Source organism: Delphinus delphis, chromosome 7 (assembly GCF_949987515.2).
Source record: "Delphinus delphis chromosome 7, mDelDel1.2, whole genome shotgun sequence".
NCBI lineage: Eukaryota > Metazoa > Chordata > Mammalia > Artiodactyla > Delphinidae > Delphinus > Delphinus delphis.
In genome coordinates this window covers 111,223,180-111,241,536 of record NC_082689.1, presented here as the reverse complement: position 1 = coordinate 111,241,536, position 18,357 = coordinate 111,223,180, and the positions used below count along the sequence as shown (strand labels likewise).

Here is an 18,357-nt window from a genome sequence, read left to right as displayed (position 1 = left end):
CTCCTTCTCAATCAGGGCCACCTGGGCTAAGCAGCATCCCTCAAAGCCAGTGCAGGAAGAAATCCTGCTTAAAATCAGATGGTTTCTAAACCCCTTTGTCTCCCAGGGGATAGGGGCCTGAGATTGCATCTTCTCCTGAGTGATGGATGAACTGGCCTGACTTACTGGACCCCATAACCCCTCACTTCAGAGTGCAGCTGTGCATTACGCATGTAGAAAAGCACAGGCACATCTCAAGCAGTAAGTTTCTCTAGGTATGTGATTATTTTTTCCATTTAATTCCTTATGAAAAATACCTCTATGTGTAGCACAAACACACTCTTTAAAAATACATATAGCCCTACTCTTGTTTTCTCAAACAGGAAGAACAGAAGATTGGAAATTCAAGCACCATCAATATTAAGGTCAATTATTTCACTCTTCTGTAAATACTGCAGATGGTCTTGACTCAGCCCAAAGCCCCAAAACTTGCTTTCCTGGAAAACTGATTGTTGTAACCTGGCTCTCTTCTTCCTTGCCTCCCACTCCAGGGAGTGGACTATCTTTTGTGTGTCAATGCGTCTATTGTTTCTATTGTTCAGAAACAATACTCTGTATATCTCTCTTTTAAATTTCTTCTTCCATCCTCTCCATCTCCTTCTCCACCCTCTCTCCCAGTTTTGCTCATGAAGTATACTACACAGAAGTATCAAGTAAAGGTAGGCCCTTGTGAGATGATGCAGTTATCCAGCCACTAGACTCTGTTTGTTCAGAGGCTGTAACATTAGCACATACCTAGATATAATATGCGGAGTAAAATACACACATTTCAAGCACATCTTGTTAATTTTGCCTGTACTCCTGAGTGAGCTGTTCCCAAATGAAGACACAGAACATTTGGTTTCCCTTGAAGTTTCCCTCATGCCCTTCCCCTGTCAACCCTCACTCCCCCACCCTCACCTCCATGTCGTCTCTTCCCAGCTTCCATCACCTCGTGTTTGTTGATATAAAAGTTTATAGTTTATAAATACTTTACACAAAAGGAATCAGTGTGTATGCACTGGCTTATTTTGTTCTATATAATGTTTCTGAGAGTCATTCATACTGTTGAGTGCAGCAATCATTTTGTTACGTTTTAATTGTCACTTGGTATGCCATTTTGTAAATATATGGCATTTTGTTGATCCATTTTGTCTTTGTTGGGCATTTGATTGATTTTCATTTTTGACCATTATGAATTAAACTGCTGTTTACATAATGGTATGTGGCTTTCAGTGGACATCTGCATTCATTTCTATTGGGTATTGTTATAGCTTGAATTGTGCTTCCACAAATTCATATTGTTGATTTCCTAACCCTCAGTATCTCAGAACGAGATCTTATTTGGAAATAGGGTCACTGCAGATGTAATTAGCTTAGATGAGGTCATATTGGAGTAGGGTGGTCCCTAATCCCATATGGCCGGTGTCCTTATAATAAGGGGGGATTTTAGATACAGGTACACACACAGGAAGAATGCCACGATAAGACTGGAGTACTCCCATGAGCCAAGGAACTACCAAAAGCTAGGACAGAGGCCTGGAGCAGATCCTTCCACAGTGCCTTCAGAGGGAGTATGGTCCTGCAGATATCTTGATATCGGACTTCTAGCATCCAGCACAGTGAAACAATACCTTTCCATTGTTGTTAGTTGTTGTTCTGCCATCCAATTTGTGTACTTTGTTATGACAGTTCTAGAAAACTAATATAGGTATACACCTAGAAGTGGAATTGCTGGGACACAGGGTAAGAGTCAGTTAAACTTTATTGGAAACTGCCAGTTTCCCAAATTGTTGCACATTTTACAATCCCCAAAGCAGTGTATTACAGGTCCTTTTGACTTATTCTCAGCATTTGGATTATCTGTATGTTTCATTCTGGTCATCCCAGTGAGCAGGTAGTGATATATCATAGTGGACTTCTTTTTGGCATTTCTCTGGTTAATTAATGGAGGTGAACACCTAATCATAGGTTTACTGGCCTTATGAATATTTTCTTTGTGAAGTGTCTGTTCAAGGCTTTTGTTAATTTTTGAACTCAGTTGTGTTTTTATTGATTTTTGTACATTTTTGTATATTCTGAATAGAAGTTTTATTAGATGTATTTATTGCAAATATTTTTTCTCAGTCTATGCCTTTTTTTTTTTTTACTTTTTTAATGATGTATTTGACATGCAAAATGTTAAATTTTGATGACGTCAATTTTATTTTTTCTTCTTTTTTGGTTAATGCTATTTGTATCTTTTCTAAGAAATTTTTGCCTACTTCAAGACCAGGAAGACATTTTCTTATGTCTTCATCCAGAACTTTATGGTTTTACCTCTTTTCATATGTAGCTTTATAATTTATTTCAAACTAACTTCTAAGGATGGCCAAAATATCAAGGTTAGTTTGTTTCACATGGATATCCAGAAATATGAGCAGCTGCCCCTTTGGCCAGGTTGGGAGATCCTGGGCTTGGCCAAAATGTAAAGGGGCTTAAAGGGGGGTTGGAGGTACATTAGGAACGTTCTATCTCAGGTTCGATCAGAAGATCCATTTAAATTTAGCTAAACAGTGGCTGCAGAAATCAAGTCTATTTCTAAATCAGTGGCAGAGCATTTGTGTCACAATGGGAACCACGTGAAGCAAGAACATGTGGCTGGACACTCATACTAACTCCATCCCCAAATCAGGGTGCACGTGCTGCTGCCCCATCCATTCCTCCAGATCACTTGGTGACCTTGTCAGACGGGATTTAAAATCACACCAGCGTGCTGGAGAGGGTGTGGAGAAAAGGGAACACTCTTGCACTGCTGGTGGGAATGTAAATTGATACAGCCACTATGGAGAACAGTATGGAGGTTCCTTAAAAAACTACAAATAGAACTACCATGCGACCCAGCAATCCCACTACTGGGCATATACCCTGAGAAAACCATAATTAAAAAGAGTCATGTACCACAATGTTCACTGCAGCTCTATTTATAATAGCCACATGGAAGCAACCTAAGTGTCCATCATCGGATGAATGGATAAAGAAGATGTGGCACATATATACAATGGAATATTACTCAGCCATAAAAAGAAACGAAATTGAGCTATTTGTAATGAGGTGGATAGGCCTAGAGTCTGTCATACAGAGTGAAATAAGTCAGAAAGAGAAAAACAAATACCGTATGCTAACACATATATATGGAATCTAAGGAAAAAAAAAAAAGATCATGAAGAACCTAGGAATGGAGACGCAGACCTACTAGAGAATGGACTTGAGGATGTGGGGAGGGGGAAGGGTAGGCTGTGACAAAGTGAGAGAGAGGCATGGACATATATACACTACCAAACGTAAGGTAGATAGCTAGTGGGAAGCCGCCGCATAGCACAGGGAGATCAGTTCGGTGCTTTGTGACCACCTAGAGGGGTGGGATAGGGAGGGTGGGAGGGAGTGAGACACAAGAGGGAAGAGATATGGGAACATATGTATATGTATAACTGATTCACTTTGTTATAAAGCAGAAACTACCACACCATTGTAAAGCAATTATACTCCAATAAAGATGTTAAAAAAAGTAAAAATAAAGTAAAATCACACCAGCAGTGGAGATCTGGTGCCCAATAATGGGGACAGATGAAAACAACCATCTGGCGGGGGGGGGGTGTTAGCAATGCAGCTGTATGTCAGTATGTTCATCTGTGTGTGCATACACACATGCATGTGCATTGGTGTGCAGGTACATGTGTGTGCATGCATGTGTGTGTGTGAGTGCATGTGTGCTCATGTGCACGTGCACTCTTCAGAGTTGGGTAGGGCCATGTTCCTGGGTACACTGCCTCACAACTCCAGAACTCTGCCAGAAGAAATGGACTATGTACTCACTGTGCATCTTCAAAAATTGACCTTTTCTTATGTATTTTATCTCCTTGTCATTTGTTGAACATTTATTTATTGTATTTTCTTTCAACTTTCAATTTTTTTGGGGGGAGGAGTGGGACATTACATTTTTTTAAATTCTAAGACCTTCCTCCTTCCTTCCTTCACTCCCTCCTTCCATCTGCCTCTTTCTGTCCTTCTTTCCTTCATTCCTTCCTGCCTGTCTTTCTGTCCCTCTTCTTTTAAGTAGCCTGTTGCTCTTTTATGGAAAGAATATAATCCTTTGACATTATATGTTAATGTATCTTCCATTTCCCCCATTGTCTGTTTGTTCCACTGTCAATTTTTGTTACTTTTCTCTTGGCCAGTTATTCATTCAGCAAATATTCATTGAACATCTTCTATGTGCAGCCACAGTTCTAGCCCTTGGGGTTTATCAGTGCATTTTCTTTAAATGTCTGGTTTCCTTGGGTGTCATGTTTAATTTCGTATCTAAGAAAGAAGCAGTAATAAGCCTGGCTGGGAGCCTGTGGACATGGGTAGGGATTGTCCACTGGAGGCTTTTGCTTTGAAATGAGCAGGTTGGGTCCCAGCTTGACTTACTGGGTGGAGGAGAGGGCAAGGCCATAATATGCATGCTTCTCTCAGGCCTTCTAACGACCACGTCAGGCACTCAGGTTCTCTTTTAGTTTGTTCAGATTCTTTATAACTTCACACCTCTCTACCTGGAGAAAACAGGTCTGGCTACTGAGATTCCTGTGTGTCTACATTGTTTGTGGGTGATGGCATGGTTGTAGGAATCCACTACTCCATATACAGAACTTAATTCTCAACTTTCCCAACAACCAATCCCTCCAACCCTTTATTATACATACAGCCTTCAAATGCAAGACCCTTCAGGGTTGAGAAGGGCAGCTTGGCACCTTCCAGTGGTTCTGTAACTTTCCCAAGCGTCCACCCTGCAGCTTCTGAACTCAAAATTTGTCTGTGAACACTCTATCTTCTGTCTTCTTGAACTTAGTTAAATTCTCTCTTCTGCCAGTGTTGGCTTCTTGCATCTTCTTGTTGCCTTACTATCATTTAAATGAAATCTTGAGAGGAACAGGCTATAAATGCATGGGCACAGTCTACTATTTGGAACTAAAAGTCTGATTGGGACTTTTTGAATGTGTAGATTAAGTGGAAAAGAACCAATATCTTTACAATACAGAGCTTTCCCAGTCAAAAGCATAGTATGCCTTTCTATTTGTTCAGGTATTTTTTCTCTTTCACATTTTTTGGATTATTTTGATATATTTTTGAGGTTTGTTTTGCACATAGCTTGTTTTTCTTTTTGCTGGTGTGAATGGTGATTTTTTTTTCCCTAGGGAATTTTATTATTGGTTCCCGATTACATAGAGAATTTCATTATTAGTTTTTATTAATTTGTATTTAACTTATTTAATTGAATTCATATTAATTCAATTAATTTTTCAATTAAATATCTTAAATTTTCAAGGTAAACTACCTTACTGTCTGCCAAAAAATGACAGTTGTGATTTTTCCTTTCTAATATTAAATCTTGTTTGGTTGGTTGTTTTGATTTAATACAAAGCGAGAACTTTCAGTACAATAGTGACTAATAGCAGTGACTGAGGCCATCCTTATCTTAAAACTGTCTCATGTGGATGCCTTCGTATTTTGTCACTAATTATGATGTTTCCTTAGATTTCTTGGAGAAAGTGCTTATCAGATTAAGGATATTTCCTTCTATTCTTGGTTTACCTGTAGTTTTGAGTTTGTTGTTCAACAACAAATGCAGGTTGAATTTTGGTAGATATTTTTCACCTATCATATGATGGTGTGTTTTTCTCTCTTTAATTTGCTAAATTGCACTAATAGACTTAACTATCTTTACCATGTTTACAAAGTTCAATCAGTCTCTTCGAGTTTTCTATTTTTCTTTGAGTTAGTTTTAATCATTTATTTTTTCTAAGGAGAGCAGCAATTCTGTGTCAGTTTTCAAATTTATATATAAACTAAACATAGTGTTTTATGCTTTTCTATATTTTATTGCCTCTATTTATGTTCTTTGACCCTTTATTCAATTCCAAGTTTAAAATTTTTCTTTCTTCTCAATTTTTATTGGATTACATTTGCCAGCTTCATTTTATTGGTTTCACAGAACCAGATTTTGGCCTTATTAATCAAATAATATTATTTTTCTATTAGTCATTTTTGACTTTATTAAATTATGCTTGTTTGTTTTTTTATTAATTTCTGGTGTGTCTTAGTTATTTTATTTTTAGTCTCCAGTCTTTAGTCTTGTGTTCCTGGGTTCTCCTTTACCACACTCACAGGTTCTGAACTTCCCACCAGGAACAAAGGAGGAAGCACTCAAGTTTTCTTACCAGTTTAGCCAGATGAGGGACAGAAGGTGAGGGGGAAAAGTAGGATTTGAAAGCTGTCATCAGACAAACAATAAACGTAGAGTCAGAATCTTTAGTAAATATGTGTAGATTTTTGTGTCTCTAAGATAAATGCCCAGGAGTGAATAGTATGTTTAGTTTAGTTTTTGGGTTTTTTTGGTCAAACTACAAACTCTTTTCCAGAGTTGCTGTAACATTTCACATTGTAATACGTGAGAAATATAATTTCTTTGCAGCCTCGCCAGTATTTGTTATTGCCACTATTTTTTTAACTGCTCTGATAGATGTATATTGTTATGTCAGTGTGATCTTGATTTCCATTTCTCTAATGACTAGTGATGTTGAACATATTTCCATGTACTTATTTGTCATCTGAATATGTCGTCTGAAATGTCTCTATATATTTTTTCTTATTTTTAAATTGGATTGGTTGTTTCTTTAATGGTGAGTTTTTTCATATATTTTAGATCTGAGTCTTTCACCAAAAATGTGGTTTGCAAATGTTTTCACATAGTCTGTAACTTGTCTTTTCATTTTCTTAGGAGGGGTGTTTGCAGAGGAAAAGTTTTATTTTTTTTTATAGCTGATTTGAATTTTATTTTGTTTTTATACAGCAGGTTCTTATTAGTTATCTATTTTATACAAATTAATGTATATATGTCATTCCCAATCTCCTAGTTCATCCTACCATCCCCCCTCCTGCTTTTCTCCCTTGGTGTCCATACATTTGCTCTCTACACTTGTGTCTCTATTTCTCCCTTGCAAAACGGTTCAACTGTACCATTTTTCTAGATTCTACAAAAGTTTTAATTCTGATGAAGTCCATTTATTTGGTATGAACACAGACATCTCTTTATTTATTTTGATCCTATTTGATTTCTTTCATCAGCATTTCATACTTTTCAGGATACAAGTTCTGCATATGTTTTGATAGATTTACACCTAAATATTTCTTTCTTTTTTTGACCAGTTGTAAGTTGTATTTTATTTTTAATTTCAGTTTAAATCTGTTAATTGTGAGCATAAAAAAATACAGTCGATTTTTACATCTTGATCTTGTGTTTACAAACTTGCCAAACTCATTGATTAGTTCCAGGAGTTTTTCTTTGTTTGTAGAATCATTGTCATGTCATGTCATCCACAAATAGGAACTTTTTTTTCCTTTCTAAACTGTATGTATTTTTTTTTTCCTGTCTTATTGTGCTGACTGGAACTCCCAGTATTATGTTGAACAACAGTGTTAATAAACGAGATCCTTGCCTTGTTCTCAATTTGAGGAGGATAGAACATTCAATCTTTCATCATTAAATACGATGTAAGTTATAGTTCTTTTCTAGATGGTCTTCATTACATTGAAGATATTCCTCTCTATTTCTAGTTTGCTAAGAGTTTTGAAAATCATAAATGGATGGTAGATTTTGTAAAATACTCCTGTGCATCAATTGATAATATCACATGGTTTCTCTTTAACCTGTTGACATGGTTGAATTGCACTGTTTGATTTTGGAATGCTGAACCAGCTTTGTATCCCTGGAATAAAGCACACTTGGTCATGGTGTGTTATATTGTTTATACATTGTTGGATTCAGTTTTCTAATATTTTGTTGAGGATTTTTGCACGTAAGTTCAAGAGAAATATTGTGTGTATTTTTTCTTTTTCCTTTTTTGTACTGTGCCTGGTTTTTCTACCAGTGTACTACTGGCTTCATAGAATAAGTTGGGAAATGATACCTCTTATTCTATTTTCTGGAAGAGATTCATGTAAAATTAGTGTTCATTGTTTAAATGTTTGGTATACTTTGCCTTATAAAACACATGGATCAAGATTTTTTTTCCAGAAAAATTATTTCATTATAAATTCAATTTTCTTGATAGCTATGGGGCCATTCAAATTATTCATTTCATATTGGGTGAGTTGTGATAGTTTGAGGTAGATTTTAAGGAATTGGTCCATTTTATCTAATTTTTCAAATTTATGTTTAGAGTTGTTCATAGTATTCTATTATTATCATTTTCAAGTCTGTGGGATCTGTAGAGATCCTGTGTTTCATTCCTGATATTGGTGATTTGTGTCTTTTCTCTTTATTCATTGTCACTCTTGCTAGCACTTTGTCAATTTTATTGATCCTTTCAAAGAACCAACACTTTAATTCATTGACCTCTCTGTCATTTACCTCTTTTAATTTTAATCGATCTGCTCTTATCTTTATCATTTCTTTCCTTCTCCTTGTTTTTGGTTTATATTGCTCTTCTTTCCAATGTCTAAGGAGTACAGCTCCTTGTTACTAACATTTATGTATAATTTTCCAGGCCCAATAACAGGCAATTAAAAAAGCTTTACCTGCTCTCCCCACATAGAGTCGGTGCACTGCCAGTGCAGTGCAGCCTCTGAAGGGAGTTGTAGTCAGGACTTAGGGCCATCCTCTTACTCATAGCTGCATTCCTAGCCCAGGCACCTCCATTCAGAGGCCTCTTGATCTGGGGCCTTCAGCCAATGTCTTCCCCAAGTCTTCTCTCTCAGTCTTCCCCAGGCCCTTGGATCTATGAAATGTGGGAGCCTTTTGTTTAGGGCTTCTTTGGCAGTGAGACAATCCATAGACCTATCATATCCATAGACCTACCATAGATACCATCCCATTGGGGAAATGTAACAGGAAATAGCCAGTGCTTTCTCCAGTTCAGCCTTCTGCTTATACTATTGCAGTGCATGATTAAAGACTTGACTATTCTTTTCATTTTGGTGGTTGTCTTATTGGCTGCTCCTACACCTGGCCCCTCAGCTCTCTCTAGCTCAGCTGAGCCCTTGATAAACTGGCATATCAAGCAGGGTAGTCAATTAAACACAATATTGTTATGGAAGAGCAAAAAGCTTGAAGATACCATAAGGCATCTTTGGAAGGGGCTAGCAGAGAACATTGGGTATTCTAGAGGGGTGCTAATAAGTCATTTGCAAGAGTATGAGTCCTACAGGGCGCTCTGACAATGGATCTTGGAAAGCGCTAGAGTATCCCATGGGGCACTTTGCTAGGCATGCCAGTGAGTCTTAGGGAGTGCTAGCAGAGCCACAGCACATTCTTGAAGTATGCTAAGGAATTGTTTATACAAGTCATTTGGTTCCGAGGGGGTGACTTTTGGTCCTTCTCTTTAACCTGCAGTTCTCTGGCTGAGTTCCCCTGGTGGGTTAGCCTAGAGACACAACAGAGGAGTTCAGAGAAGGTAGGGAAGCACTTTCCCAGCACTATTTGGAGCAATCTGACTGTGGGAACAGAGACAGTGGAGAGCTCTCACGATTTGAGTAACTCTAAGCAGTTCTCGGACACTGATAAATGCCCTGCAATACAGCAAGTTGTTGAAATTTCAGAAGGGATAAAAGAATGTAGACCCCTTCGAGATCACTTTGCCCCGTTACCCGGAAGAGACTTTAGAGGCTTAATTAGACTCCCTTCAGAGGTAATCTTGCTAAAGTTAGTAAGGCTATTGCCGCTGCTGCCAGGAAGACAGAGCAGCTGCAATAACCTTCTGAGTGGAAAAGCCTGGGCTCTGCTGGAATTAGCCTATCCTGTGCCATCCCTGGTAGTCCTGGCCGGGAAACAGCTGTCTACCGCAGCCTGGTGCTCTACCTGGCTCGCCACTCCTTCACTCCACCCCAGAAATCTTGTGACCAAACCTGAGAGAGGTTTGCACTTTGGTAGCCCGCATCTTCCTCTGGGCCTGGGGACAGATTGGAGGGACTCACTTTCATTTGTTCAGACCCCTCAATTGTTCAGAAATAAACAATACTAGCAGTTGGTTAAACCAATGTCCCTCTGTCCCTAGGAGAGATCAGAGGTCCTATGTCAAGGTTAGAAGTCCATGAAGAGGAAGCGAAATCACATTGCTTGGGCCCTTTAGATGCTGGTGCACAGGTAACACGCAACCCCTGCCACCAAGATGAGGGGAAAATAGCTCTCTTGTTCGGTGTCTGAGGCCACCAACACCAGAACACTTGCCCAAGCCTAATTATGAGTAGGTTCTTTTGGGTGTCTATAAAACTCTATTTTTATAGTCCCCACTACTGAATTTATTATGGGAATTGTCCATGTTCACCTCTCTTAGACTTCATCCTGAAGCCTTAACAGGAATTGCTGCAGTTATGGTCATTTAGTGTGGCGTGGCAGAGGTGGACTGGGAACCTCATGGGCTACAGTTAATGGCCTGGCCATTTGATCAAGACACTGTGCAAGACACTTGCACATAAAAAAAAGTAAACATTAAGTACAATAAATTTCCCTCTTAACACTGCTTTAGCTATACTCCCCCAATTTTTGTATGTTTTCTTTTTGTTTTCATCCAGTTCAGTGTAATTTTAATTTCCCTTGGGACATCTCATGAATAATGGATTATGTAGAAGTGTGTTTTTTAGTTCCTAATTATTTGGAAATTCTTCTGTTATTGTTGTATTATTGATTTCTAGATCTGTGGTCAGAAAACTCTGCATGATTTCAATTTTTTTTGATTTGTTGAGGTTTGTTTTATGGCCAAGGATATACAGTTGGCCCTTGAACAATATGGGGTTAGGGGTGTCAACTCCCTGTGCAGTTGAAGCTCTGCATATAACTTTACGGTTGTCCCTCTGTACAGTAAGTCCCCTACATATGAATGACTTCCATTCTGAGAGCATGTTTGCAAGTCCAATTTGTTCGTAAGTCCAACAATGTTAGCCTAGGTACCCGACTAACACAATCGGCTATATAGTACTGTACTGTAACAAGTTTATAATACTTTTTGCAACAATAATACATAACAAACACAAAAAATAAAGAAAATATTTTAAATCTTACAGTACAGTACCTTGAAAATTACAGTAGTACAGTACAACAGCTGGAGCTTTTTGGCAGTATCAGCTACATCACCACTGCTGTTACACTTGCTTCTGGACATCCTGGGCTTGAAATAAAGATAATGTACTACTGTACTCTATACAGTACTGTACAGTAAAGTACACAAAAGCACAACCACTTGTAGAGGATGCACGCATGTGATAATATACCCCAGACTCATGAACTAACTTACATGATTGGACGTGCGAAGACACGTTCACATCTTTGAAAGTTCGCAACTTGAAGGTTTGTATGTAGGGGACTTACTGTATCCAGGGTTCTGCATCCATGGATTCAACTAACCAGAGTGTGAAGTACTATAGTATTTATTGAAAAAAATCTGCATATAAGTGGACCTCCTCAATTCAAACCTGTGTTCTTCAAGGGTAACTGTAGTCTGTATTTATTATCTGTTACTGAAAAGACACAGCTCTTTTTGGGTGTCATGTTCTATAAATGCTGATTAGTTAGTTTTGATTGAGTTCTCTTAGTTATTGAGTTCTCTTATTTACTTGCTGATTTTCTGTCAAACTGGTCTACCAATTGTTGAGAGAGAGGTGCTAAAGTCTCCAACTGTAATTGTGGATTTGCCTATTTCTCCTTTTGTTTCTCAGTTTTTGCTTTGCATAGTTTTCAGATTTGTCGTTTGATGACTACACTTTTATGTTTGCTATGTCTCTTTGGTGTATTGATCTTTGTCATTAGGTAACGTCCCTCTAAGTACATTTTATTTTATTTTATTTTATTTTATTTTTTGCTCTGAAGTCTAATGTATATATTAGTATAGTCCCTCCTACTTTTATTTGATTGATGTTTGCATGGTATCTTTTTCCATACTTTTGCTTTCAACCTATGAATACCACTATATTTTAAAGTGAGTTTCCTGTAGACAGCATATGAATTGGTTATATTTTTGTTCTTCTTGCCAGTCTCTGTCTTTTAACTTCTGTATTTAGACCTTTTACCTTTAATGTTATCATTGCTATTTTAGGGCATACCTGTACCATTTCATTTTTTGTTTTCTGTTTGTTCTTAATGTTTTTGTTTTGCTTTTTTTATATTGCAGTTTACTTAAACAGTTTAAAATTTTCATCTTGGTTGGAATATAGTGGTATTAAGTGGTTTGAGTGTATCCCCTTGCAAATTTCTTGAAAAAAATAAATTTCTCTACATTGGTATATTATATATGCATAACTTGTCAGAGTCTATTGGTGTTGGCATTTTACCAGTCCACTCAGAGTGTAGAAACTTTGTGTCCCTTTAAGCCTCTCATTATAATATACTCATGTTAACTATTTCCTGTACATACATTGATAACCACATCTGACAATGTTACAATTTTTTCTTCAACTGTCTAACACAATTTATAAAACTCAAGGGGAAAATTCAAGAAGAAAAAGAAAGTCTACTGTATTTACTACTATTTTTACTCTACCTACTTTTCTTCCTTCCTGATATTTTGAGATTCCTGTTTTTAGCAGTTCCTTTCTATTTAGAGATCTTTCTTTAGCCGTTCTTTTAAGGTAGGGTTTATGATAACAAATTCTCTTAATGTCCTTTCACCTGATGATGTCTTGATTTCCCTTTCATTCCCAAAGGGTATTTTTACTGCATATAAAAATCTGGGTTGGGCTTCCCTGGTGGCGCAGTGGTTGAGAGTCTGCCTGCCGATGCAGGGGACACGGGTTTGTGCCCTGGCCTGGGAAGATCCCATGTGCCGCGGAGCGGCTGGGCCCGTGAGCCATGGCCGCTGAGCCTGCGCGTCCGGAGCCTGTGCTCCACAATGGGAGAGGCCACAACAGTGAGAGGCCTGCGTACCGCAAAAAAAAAAAAAAAAAAATCTGGGTTGGTAGTTTTTCTTTTAGTTCTTGAAAAATGTGCCATTTCTGGCCTCCATGGTTTCTAATGAGAAATGTGCTGTCATTCTAGTTGATTTTTTCCCTACAGTTAATAGTTACTTTATCTTTTGCTGCTTTCAAGAATTTTTTGTCCTTACTTTTCAGAAGTTTTACCAAGATGTGCCATGATATGAATTTTCTTTGGGTTTACATTGTTTGAAGTATACTCAGGTTCTTGAATATGTAGGTTTATACTTGTCAAATTTAGAACTTTTTGGCCATTATTTATGCAAATACTTTTTGGCCCTACTCTCCTTTTCCCTTTTTTCTGGGATTCCAATGATATAAATATTATATTGTTTTTGTTATAACCTCACAGGTCCCAGAGGCTTTGTTTATTTTTGTCCAGGCTATTTTTACATGGTTGTTCAGATTGAGTAATTTCTGTTATTATATCTCCAAGTTTCTCTTGTCTTCTCCTTTCTGTTGCTGTGTCTTCCTCCTTTGAGGTTTTAGTTGTTACTGTACATTTCAATTCTGAATTTGTTTTTTCTTCATATCTCCTATTTGCTGAGATTTTCTTTCTTATTTACGAGGCTTTCTATTTTTTAATTAGTTTCAATTGTGTTCTCAATTGCTTGTTAAAGCATTTTCTGTGATGGCCACTTTAATTTTTGTCAGATAATTCTAACTTCCCTGCCCTCTTAATGTTGGCATCTGTTGATTCAGTTTGAGGTCTTTCTCTTTATTGGTATGATGAATGATTTTTGCTTATAATCTGGGCATTTTAGATATTATATTGTAAGATTTTGGATTTTTTTTGTGTGTGTGTGGTATGCGGGCCTCTCACTGTTGTGGCCTCTCCCATTGCAGAGCACAGGCTCTGACCATGCAGGCTCAGTGGCCATGGCTCACGGGCCCAGCCGCTCCGCAGCATGTGGGATCTTCCCAGACTGGGGCACGTACCCGTGTCCCCTGCATCGGCAGGCGGACTCTCAACCACTGCGCCACCAGGGAAGCCCCGGATCTTATTTAATCTTATGTTTTAGCAGTTCTCCCATGGCACAGCTCCTTTGGAAGAAGGGAGTTGCTTCCTTGTTACTGCCATATGGGATGGAAGTGTAGGTTCACTACTCAGCTTCCATTGCCACCACCTGTCATTCTTTGCATCCTGAGGTCCCTAGCCAGTTGTCCTTCTCTCTACGTTTCAGAGTATTCTTATGCTTGTTTTATATAGACTCCAGGTTTTTTAGTTGTATTTGGTTAAAGATATAAGGATAAGTACACTTACTTTATCTTTCCAGAAATCATATCTCTAATTGTTTGTAATTTAGATGCTTTGAATTTCATTGTCAGATAATAAGGTCAATGGCTGATATCTTCTTGGTGGCACTTGGCCCTGAGCACATTATCTGATAATAATTTGACAGCTACTGCTTTTTTGCTTCTCTTCATCAATAAATCTATGTCACTGTCTTACAAATTTTCTTGTATCTTTTCCCTTTGTTTTTCTCTTACTGTATTTGTAAAAAATTGCATCCCAGTACAAGTTTCTATGTTTGTATAAAGGCAACTCAATTAGTGAGCTTTATTTTATAATTGATATGATTAGATATATTCCTTTTACTTATTTCATAGCTGCCAATTGTAATATTTCTAGTTTGTTTTCCTCCTTACTTTTTCCTCTTATTTTTGTTAAATTGACCTTTAGAGAAATTCTGCTTTCTCTTTTGTAAAATGGCATGTTCCTGTCTTGTCTTGTTTTACTAGTGGTTATCTTTTTGTTTTGTTTTGTTCTAAAGATTAATGGCTTTATTGTTTGGATAAAAATTCCAGCAACTTAGGAACCGAAAAGCAAGAATATTAACCCAAATGCCACCATCTAACATTAATTTTAAGTAACGTTTATTAAACATTATTCCAGATGTCACCCAATGAGATTAGCTGAATAATATTTTTAAATGAACTCTACTGAACAGTTTAAATTTAAATTTGTTGAATCAAAAATTAAGTTGGAGATATTGTTGATCATTGCCTTCACCAAAGGAGGTATGATATTCTAAAACATTCTGAAGTTAAGTGGAGGAAAAAGCTAATGATGAAAAGAAATAAGTAGTTATTTATTGCCACTCTGTGATTTGAAAAGTAGTTCATATTTAGACCAGTCTATGGTTGCCCTGCAATTAGTGATGAAGACATCAGCTCATCTACACTTTCTCTTTCTTCCCCCAATCACCTCTGTTTGGGTCTCTGAGGTTTCTAGCCTTTCTTTCCCTCTATAATCACAGCAGTCTCCTGGAGCAGGCTAAGAGTGGGGGATCCTCCTGCCTAGAGAGAGTTCATCTTCATATTTTTCCCCCAGTGCATGAGGAAAGGCAGTCTGTGGAGTTTCCTTGGTGAAGAAATGGGAAAGATAGTGAAAAATAAGGAGTCAGAAGTGTGTCTTCAGAACCCTGCCTACCTACCTTTGTGGTCTTTCCAATGTGTTAATACTTCAGTCTAATCCCTGTTCCACCGTCAACTAGTGCTGTGCCATTGGGCAGTCTAATTTCTCTATATACCTATTCTACTTTCCAGGCAATTTCATGAATAATGGAGATTTCAAAATCAATATGAAAAAAGTTTGATCCATTTTTAAAGATCATCACTCTTTTCAATTATTTTCTTCTCCAGTCTTCTTTATATTTTTGAATAATAGGCAACTCTTAAATAATAAGTAACTCTGGATTGCTGTTCTTCCTAGGATCCTTATAATCACACCACTTCAACCTGTTTGCTCTCTTTTTCTCTCACTTTTAATCATTAAATAATAAGGAATTTTCAAATTTTACTCTTTTCTTCCCACAGCTTACAGTCCCTCAGTACATGTCCTTTGCAGCAGCCTTGGGATCTTCAGCCCACAGCTGCTGTCAGCTGTGATTTTCCACTAGAGAAGCCCTTTTGTATTTCATCCTGATAATGATAGTGTGTGCTTTTCCAGCTCTTTTGAGCACAAAAGTTCTCAAATAGTAGTCATTCTTTCCAGGAGAATCATTAGTGAGGCTGATGTTTTAATTTGGTGAATGAGAACATGTAGGCAATGAGCTTAAATCATTTGCTAAAGGTCACATCCTGAGTCAAGGGCAGACGTGAAAACAGACATAAGCAAGCTTTGAAAGTTTGATGTCTTCAGGAATACAGCAGCTTTTATGGAAAATATTGTTAAAATTGTCTGAAATTGTTGATCTTTGCTATTTCCTCCCTTCACTTCGACCCTTGTTGGGATACTTCCTAAGAACCTACCCTTTAGCCTCCAGATTATCCACAGTCTCCATTCTGTAATAATATGCAAGAATATTAACCTGGTCCTAAGTTATTTCCCAGCTCATGTGCATCCTCACTCCTCCTACTACCACCACAACCACCCCACCAATATCACCATGGCCACCATCAAAAGCAACCACAATTCTGCACTGTTCTCTCCACCACCACTAGCAACACCCCCACCAAAACTATCACTATGACCAACATTGCCACCAACCACAATATTGTATCTACAAGCACTGCCACTGCTACTACGGACACCACCTATCATTTTCACCATCATCATCACTGCTCCCACCACCTCCATCATTACCACCATCACCAATACCACCACCACTGCCACAACCCACCATACTAACCATCAACTACCACCACCACCAGTGACCACCACCACAAGCACCACAACCACCAATACTATCACCACCACTACTACTCCTATCTACAAACAACAGGGCCACCACCAAATCCAGCACCACCACTGTCACTGGTGAGCATTACCTTCACCACTATTACAATCACTGCCACCACCATCACCACCACCAATTGCTGCCCCATGCCTTTGTCAATTTCTATATAACATTCATTCCTCTTAAAATTCAATTCCCCTCCCTGTTAATAGAGTACATTTCTAAGTCATTCTTAGAGTAGCAACTCCGATCATCCTTCTTTACTAAAGCTTCCCCTGATCCTCTCAGGAAGTTGATCATCTTTCTCCTGTGTTCTTTTTGTCTCATAGAAGAGTCCATGTTGTACACTTAACTCCTGTGCCACAATATTGTGAGTACCTCAAAGGCACAGAGCATATGCTATCCACCATTATATCATGAGTGCCTGGCAAATAACAGACAACCAAAAAATATTTGGTAAAGTGTACTAGATCATCCTAATTAATATTTATATAGAAATATGTGGTTTATATTAAACATTTTAACTACTGGAGCCAGTTTTCTGCTAACAAAATAGTTTTACTAAGATGTGTCTTGCATTTTGGTATTTAATTTAGGTAAAAGACAAATTTCATGCCTCAGTTGACTTATTGGTGATAAGAGAATGGCCCAAAGCTTGGGTTCTATGCAAGAAACTGTTATCCAAATGGTAATAAACTGATATGCCACTAAACTCTAAGAAAATAATATAAATTAAGAAAATACACTTTAATCTGTGTGACGTTGTCTAGAGTATAGAACTGTGTGGATGGGATGGCTGGTGTGGAGAACTTCTTTTATTAAACTTTTTATTTGTGGATAACTGTTGAAATTGGACAGTTGAAATAATATAGAGATCTTGTATGCCCTTTACCCAATTTCCTTCATAATAACACCTTGAAAAACTATAGTTAAATATAGCACCTAGGATACTGAAATTGATACACTCATGATACAGAACATTTAAATCCTCACAAGGATCCCATACATTGCCGGCCCTTTAACAGCCACACCTGCTTTCCTCCTGCCTCTGCTCCCTCATTAATCCTTATCTCCATTTCTATAATTTTCCCATTTCAAGATGCTATTTAAATGGAATCATACAATATACAACCTTTGGCTTTTTTCTCTCAGAATAATTCTTTGGAGATTCATACATGTTGAGGGCTTCAATAGTGTTTTCATATTTACTGCTAAGTATTGTATCATTGTATGCATGTATCACAGTTTATGAATGACATCTGGGGTGTTTCCAATTTTGCATTATAATAAAAAGAAGCTTCTGTAAGCATTTGTGTACAGATTGTTACGTAAACATAAGTCTTTATTTCTCTGGGAATTTTCTCAGTGAATTTGGTGGGTCTTTGGTTGTTGCATAGTCATTTCCACGAAACCCCCAACTGTTTTTCAAGTGATTGGACCACTTTACATTCCTAAGAACAATATGTCAGTGATGCAGTTTCTTTTTATTCTCATTCATATTTGGTGTGGTCACTATTTTATATTTTAGGCATTCTGATAGTTGTGTAGTGATATCCCATTGTGGTTTTAATTAGTATTTTCCTGATGACTAATGAATGTGAATATATTTTCCTGTGCTTATTTTCCATTTGTATAGCCTGTCTGTGATACAATATCTCTTCATGTTTTTTGCCCA

The 18,357-nt window shown here is 37.7% G+C and overlaps 1 pseudogene; it reads right to left on the bottom strand.

The window, feature by feature from the left end:
- Positions 1–18,357, bottom strand: part of LOC132427903 (NADH dehydrogenase [ubiquinone] 1 beta subcomplex subunit 2, mitochondrial pseudogene) — a 58,617-nt pseudogene that overhangs the window by 951 nt on the left and 39,309 nt on the right.